Source organism: Cryptomeria japonica, chromosome 11, assembly GCF_030272615.1.
Source record: "Cryptomeria japonica chromosome 11, Sugi_1.0, whole genome shotgun sequence".
NCBI lineage: Eukaryota > Viridiplantae > Streptophyta > Pinopsida > Cupressales > Cupressaceae > Cryptomeria > Cryptomeria japonica.
The window spans coordinates 126,331,705-126,339,887 of NC_081415.1; the positions used below are offsets into that span (position 1 = coordinate 126,331,705).

Here is an 8,183-nt window from a genome sequence, read left to right on the forward strand (position 1 = left end):
AGAAAATTAAACAAATAAGATACCAAATAAAAAAAACTATCAAACAAAAGATACAAAAGGTACAAAAGGGAAAATTATTAAAGATTTTTAGATTCTCACAACTAGACATAACATCATATTCATGGATAACATTGTGTAGTGTTTGCAATTTTGACTGTTCAAGTCTCATTGTAGAACCCTCATCAAGGAAATAGCAATAATTAATCTAAAATTTTAGTTTAAAATAAAAAAATTGCCCACAAAAGTTCTCATACATCAAATTTATATCTTGCCTAAGGTAATCTTAAAAACACCTTTACCTTGTATAAGAACATGATATTTACCACATACAATTTATATATGATTTTTTTGAGTTAATTGGTAAATTTCTTAACATGTATCTTGGTAATTTGAATATAATTGCTTTCTTTTAAAAAATTTCTTGTAGCCCCTATAGAGTATTTTTGTCTTTAGATGTCATAATAGAAATAGATACCTCAGTCCAAATTTAATTGTTTTTTAGATTTTTCTCATTTTTAAAATATTATTACTATCTTATTTCCTTTATATAATGCATTCTATATGTTATGGTTTTTCTTTAAGTAATAAATTGTGGGTGAGAATATACACTATCATTAAGGTGGTGTAGGATAATCTTTAATAACATTGAATTTGTAAACTTGAATCATGAAAATAACTCATAACCATTACTCAATATAATAATTTAGATCTCTAAAATGATCTTGGAGAAATTAATAATTGATGATTACTTACAAAACACTAAAACTTCAAGCATTGAAATCCAAACAAGAAATGACTTTTCCACAGATATACACAACAGACTTATCATATCACTATTAAATCATTGTTTCTAATATCTTTTTTAGGATGACTAAAATAAATTTTCTTAATTCACAAATGTTATACTGAAAAGAACACTAATACTCACAATCTTTCTCATTTTGAAAGCATGGCAGACAACTGGTTTCATTGTTTTCGATCATCTAATGGTAGAGATAAGAGAAATGGACTCCTATTGAAATTGAGACAATGATGTGCTCCAATTTTTTCTCTGCTCTCATCTCTTACCAGATCACAATCTCTTGAACCAGAGTTTGGACGGTCTTGAAGTCTTTATGAGTCTTCTTATTAAATTGTTTAAATTGCAAGATTTAGAAGTCTTTTAGAAAGCCCTATCATTTTGAGCTCTACAAACAATTGAATATTGGCAAATATAATAATAAGCATATAACAATCTTTACATGTGTTATTGATTGATATATACTTATCTCCTTCTAAACTCTTGGAATAATAATATGGTCTATGCACGCTTTATCTACCATAACAACACCAGAAGAGCATTACTCATACATCTAGAGAGGAATCAAGAAATGGCAACAGTGTTCTCAAAGGTTTGTAATGTTATCTTACTATTTGATACAAAAATATTACCTGCATAGCTTTTTCTCTATTTGCCTTAATGATTTTTATCTACTCTCTATTTTCTATATCTATTAATGGTTTACTTATTAGTCTGCAATGTTAGCTTCCCGTAATGCACTCTGATTTTCAACAGACATTCAAGATAGTCGAAAATGATAATACTGAAACAGAACTTAGCATCAACCACTATGCGCATACAAGGTATTGGTCAAGGTATGGATATTTACCCTTACTACTACTGTTCCAAAGATCCTAAATGGATCACATAGGAAGAAAGAGCATGAAAAATACAATAAAAGACCAAAGATGGATTTCCCTGAGATCATGGCAACTGAATTAATTCAAGGTTCTACACAAATCGTGCCAACGAATGAGCAGTCCATAGGAAATTTTTACGAAACCCTACCGCAGATGGACCAAAAACAATCTTATTACAGCTATTTCTTCAATCGATTCACACTAAATGAAAAGTGTATATAAAAATATCGAGGTTTTGGGGCTAATTAAGATTTTATGATTAAAATTCAATTTGGTATTAAATGCAAGCCAAAACGTTTTGTTCAGTGTGAGGCAATGAATGTTCCAAGTGGTAGAAGATAATCGTCACGTAACCATAAACAGTGACTGCAAAATTGTTTACCAACAATTTGTTTTGGGTGTGATACACTCTTCCCAAACATGCGTATGTGAGCTTTCTCGGAGGGAAAGCGTATAGGCTAATAAGATTCCTATAAGATTCCAGGAACTAAACATCATGCTGAATTTGGTCATTAAGTCCATTGATGTACAATTGTCGATTTTGATAAGCTAGAATTATGAATCATAGATGCTTAGTATTATATTCAATTATAGACCTTAATTATTTAAATTTTTTTAACTAGACAAAATAGTCTACATTACATATTTGGTCATAGAAATTTGCTAATTCATTCTTAAACTCTTTCCAACTAAGCATAATGTCCTAATTTTAAATATAGTAAGGTAATGCCAGCCATTGCCATTGCATTATTTGGTAATTTATGAACCATGAGCCTTATCCATCAAATTACATTTCTGCAATTAAATATATGGATGCTTATTCTTTATAGGTACAAATTTTTACTTCGAAAAGATTCTCCTATCTGATTTTAGTTGTGAATATTATACCCATCTTGGTGGTTTTGTTTGGGCTTTAATTTTAATAATAATTCATTCTTAAACCTATCTAAAGCCTCATTTATGGATTTTATAAATGAGTCAAATAATTTTATTCTTCATGAAATGTACCACTGTTTCATGTCTTTGTGTATTTTTTTTCTCAATTGTAATTAATAAATGATAAAAAGGGTGAAAAAATAGAGAAAACAGAGCACTACACATACATGAGCCTATGCAAAATGAGTATGATTCCTTGATAAAGAGTAACACTTGGGAATTGGTGGGCTTGCCCAAAGGCAAAAATGTGGTCAACAATAAGTGGGTGTATAAAACTAAATTCAAGTCAAATGGTAGCATTGAAAAACACAAGGCAAGACTAGCGGCCAAAGGTTATACATAGAAAGAGGGAATTGACTACATGGAAAATTTTGCCCCAGTAGCAAAGATTAGCACTATCAAGACTATTATAGCATTGGCAGCTCATTTTAAGTGGTCTCTTCACCAAATGGATGTCAAGAATGCATTTTTGAATGGTGAAATTGATGAAGAAATCTATATGACTCAACCCAAGAATTTGAGAATCCAAGACAAGAACACATGGTCTAAAAATTAAAGAAGTCACTATAGGGTTTGAAACAGGCTCCAAGGGCTTGGTATGCTAAAATTGATTAATATTTCCAAACTCAAGGTTTCAATAATAGTCCTCATGATCTAAACTTGTATGTGAAGGAATTTGATGATGGTGGACAACTAATTATCGTACTTTATGTTGATGATCTTATCATTACAGGGCATAGCATGAACCAAATTAATGACATGAAAATAAAATTATAAGATGCATTTGAGATGACAAATCTTGGTTTTCTACACTACTTTCTTGGTATTTATCTCTCTCAAACTAAGTATTCTCTAGATTTGTTACGAAATCTTAAAATAGATAATTGCAAAAGTGTGTCTACTCTAGTTGCTCCATATTAAAATTGACCTAGGATATGGAAGGTGAGGATGTTAAAGGATATGAAAGGTGAGGATGTCAAAAATGCATTCTTGACACCCATTTGGTGAATATACCACTTAAAATGAGCTACCAATGCTATACTAGTCCTAATAGTACTAATCTTTGCTAATCCTGATAGTGCCAATCTTTGCTAATGGGGCAAAATTTTCTGTGTAGTCAATTCCCTCTTTCTATGAGTAACCTTTGGCCACTAGTCTTGCCTTGTGTTTTTCAATGCTACCATCTTACTTGAATTTAGTTTTATACACCCACTTATTGTTGACCACATATTTGCCTTTGGGCAAGTCTACCAATTCCCAAGTGTTACTCTTTACCAAGGAATCATACTCATTTTGCATAGCTTGTTCTCATTCTTGTTTTCCTCTAGCCTCATCATATGCTTGTGGATCAGTAGTCTTCATTATGGTGGTCATTAGAGCATAATTAACTTGATAAGTCTTTTTATAAATCTCTTGAAGACTCTTGGTTTTTGGACTTCTAGATTCCTCGTCTATGTCAAAAGTTTCCTTTCAACATTTATTTCTTTCAAAATCATTATAGGATTCATTATTATCTATGGCCACTAGTGGAATAGGAGAGAACTTTGCTATATCTTAAATTCCTTTATTAAACTTGACATCCCTACTTATCAATACATCCTCCACACTAGGATCGTACAACCTATATCCTTTCCTTTGATCATCATAACCCACAAAAATGCATTTAACACTCTTATCAAATTTCTTTCCTTTAATCTCATCTAGCACATGAGCAAATGCTTCACATCCAAATACTCTAAAGTACTTGACATTTGTCTTTTCTTCACTCCATGCTTCTTGAAGTGTGATATTTTGCAAAAAAGTTGTGGGAGATCTATTTAAAATATGAGAAGCGGTATTGACAACCTCAGCCCAAAGAAACAAAGGAAGATTCTTGGATTGTAGCATATAATGTGCCATTTCTACTAAGGTCCTATTCTTCCTTTCAGCTACATGATTTTGTTGGGGAGCATATCTATTAGTCATTTCTTTCTTTATCCCATGAAACTCACAAAAAGATTTGAACCTATTGTTGACATATCCTCCACCATTATCAATTCTTAGTCTCTTCAATCTTATTAACACTTCTATTTTCCACAAATGCTTTAAACATTTCAAATTTGCTAAACACTTCATCTTTTTGTTTAAGGAAGTAAACCCAAAATTTTCTTGAAAAATCATTAATGAATGTTAAGATGTACCTAGCTCCCCCCTTTGATGTTGGATTCATAGCCCCACATAAATCACTATGGATAAGTTCAAGAGATTTACTTGCCCTCCATGTAGATTTTTCAAAGCTATCTCTATGTTGTTTTCCAACCATGCATCCTTCACACACATTTGTATTTATCTTTAATCAAGGTAGTCCATAAACTATATTCATTTTTGAAAGCATAGAGAAGCTTTGATAATTTAAACGACCATATCTTTTATGCCATAACTCACTTGTGGAGGATCTTGTAGTAACATAAGCTTTCTTATCAACACTTTCTAAGAATTTGTATATACCATCAATCTCAATTCTAGTTGCCACTATTTTATATCCATCATTAATATTCTCAATTAAACACTTATTTGAATAAAATTCCACTTTATAAACCATATCAAGTTATTTGACTCATTGAGAGAAGATTTTTAGTTAACTTTGGTACAAAAATCACATCTGTTACTGTCCATTTTTTACCATCATTTTCTTTCATTGAGATTGAACCTATTCCTTCAATTGCATGTGAACTATCATCACCAAGAAACATTCTTGCACTTTTACTTTCTTCTAAATTGTTAAAGAAGTTTTTATTGTAGGTCATATGTTGGCTAGCTCCTGAAACAATATACCATGTGTCACTTGAATTTCCTTGAGTAACCAAATAAGCTATCATTATATTATGATCACCCTCTTCTTGAGAAAAAAATGATTGCCTTCTTTGATTAAATCTCTTTTGTCCATATGATTTCTTAAGAAATTGATCACTTTTGTGCCCTTCTTGTCCACAATTATAACATATTATAGCATTTTCTCTTTTAAAAATTACTTTTGTAATTTCTTCATTCATTTTGTTTCTTTTGAAAACAATCTCTCTGTTGATAATTAGTTGAAAAATGGAAGATGTGTTGGAATGTACATAATTTCTCCTGCGTTTTCTAGAAATTTCTAAACTATAGTTACCACCGTTAAACTGCAATCTGCCACCGTCAGCTTGCAGTTCCACCGTTGAATTATCAGTCATAGAAAGATTGCATGTTCTGAATTTCTGTCAAATTTCAGTTATCATGAAAAGAACACTGATCGATACCTTCTGGAATTTTCTAAACTCCTCCATAAATGAGGAAGATGTAATCCTCATTTAAGCAAGCAATGAAAATATGAGTTCTGTGCTGCAGCACACAATACAATTTCTGTGTTTTTAATTTTCTCTGTTTTAAATTTTTTTGTGTGTGCATTTGATCTGCTCCGTCCAGCTCCTTCAAAAAGGAAATGCGAGTTTTGAACAGTTGGTCCATTTAAATGCATTCACACAAATTGAATGCAATAACTTTACTTATAACAATTATTCGTGAACTATATGTGAGAAAATTTGTCTAACTCATATCAGTGTTGAAGTCGGCAATGTACTAACTTGTATTTAATGCAATACAGCAGCCATACACAATAGATAAATCAGCGTCTGCCTCATGTTTCTATTCGCCCACGACACAGACTTATCTTCAAGTCTTTTCTGTGGATTAGATGAATCCATCTGCTAATGCATGTGAGTGCCAGAAATAGCTGCCACGGAGCTATACATGAAATGGTCTGTGACTAAGAGAGGTGATTTTAGAATGTGGAACAAAATGAATGGTGGTAAGAAGAGCAGCAAGCCTCATGTAGTAGTCGTTCCCTACGTCGGGCAGGGCCATCTTATTCCTTTTCTGGAGCTCGCAAAGCTTCTTGCCTCCCACGGCCTCATTGTTTCCTACATATCCACACCAGGCAACGTTGCACGTCTGCAGCCTCTAGTGGATCATGCGGTCAACAGTTCGAATCCCGGCGTCGAGATACGCCTGGTTTCGCATCCCATGCCTCTCATCGAAGGCCTGCCACCGGGAATTGAAAGCGCCGATAATATTACGTTTCATATGAGTGGAATACTTATGAAGTCATCCTACAAGCTCGCTGGCCCGTTCGAGCAATGGCTGGAACTGCAGATGAAAAGTGCAGAGGATCAGATCCAGAACTCCCCGTCTCCTCCCGTTTGTTTAATAAGCGACATGTTTACGTCGTGGGTTCACAAATCCGGGGCCAAATTTGGGCTTCCCACCGTGGTTTTCCAGACATCGGGAGCATTTGCTATGTCTGTAATGCATTCCTTCATGAAGAACACGCCGCAGAAGAATGTTCAAGGAGACGAGGAGTATTTCCAGGTCCCCGACCTTCCGTTCGATTTCCAGCTGCGTAAATCCGATCTGCCGTTCATCATGCGAGACCCGGACATAAATCCCATGCAAAGTTTCGTCACGGAAGAGATCAATCGCAGCATGGAAGGAAGTGGCTTGATTTTCAACACGTTTTACGACTGGACTCGCTGGGAATCGACCACATTAAGAGGTTAACCAAGAGGCCTGTTTGGAGCATTGGACCCGTGACAGCAGAGGAAAGGCGGCGGATATAAGTGAGGCCGAGTGCTTGCAATGGTTGGATAGCCGAAGCCCTAATCCAGTAGTTTTTGTGTGCTTTGGAAGCCAGTCGTCTCTGAACAAACAGCAGACAGAGGCGCTGGCGAGGGGGCTGGAGGCGAGCCAGCAGGCGTTCATATTGGCTCTTAAGCGCCTTCCGGATATAGAGCTGCCAGAGGGGTTTGAAGAGCGAACTAAGGATAGAGGGCGGGTCATATGAGGCTGGGCGCCGCAGCTCTTGATCCTATCCCATCCTTCCACTGGCGCATTTCTAAGCCATTGCGGATGGAACTCCACGCTGGAGAGCATGAGCCTGGGTGTCCCCATGATCACATGGCCCATGTTTGCAAAGCAACTTTTCAACAGTAAGCTTCTGGTTGAGCATTTGGGTATCGCAGGACAAATTTGCTTCCACATGGACGGCGTGGGAGACAAGCATGTCGTGAATAGAGCGGTTACAAATGTTGTGGCAGAAGAGGAAGGGATGATGATGAGGATGAGGGCTCAGGAACTGCGCAAAAAGGCAAAAACGGCGGTTGAGAAAGGCGGGACTTCTCACTCAAACCTGCAGGCATTTAGAGAATATGTGCGTGAGCGACATGACAACTGGGTTGTCAGTCGTCGCCCAAATGAAGAAAAGGGTAAGCCAGAACAGAATAAGCCACGCACAGAAGGAAGGAATCTTTCTACATAATCAAATATAAGTAAAACTAAATTATGTACTTTGTTTCCAGAACAAACTTGCAGGGCAGCAATATAAACGTATGAAGTTATTATCATGTCGTATATTCTGAGCTTTTGCAGACAGTCTTGAGATTACTGTCTGTTAATAGAGTAGCCATACCAACTTTAATGAAAGTTGATTGCAAGTTGCTGTTATTTACTTTCTAATCAACTTTCTATGATTAAAAATATTTTAATTTTAGTGTGAGGGT

At 35.2% G+C, this 8,183-nt stretch overlaps 1 pseudogene; it reads left to right on the plus strand.

Annotated features, from left to right (window-relative positions):
• Window positions 1-5,951: 5,951 nt before the first annotated feature.
• Window positions 5,952-7,942, plus strand: LOC131065336 (scopoletin glucosyltransferase-like; annotated as a pseudogene).
• Window positions 7,943-8,183: the final 241 nt, after the last annotated feature.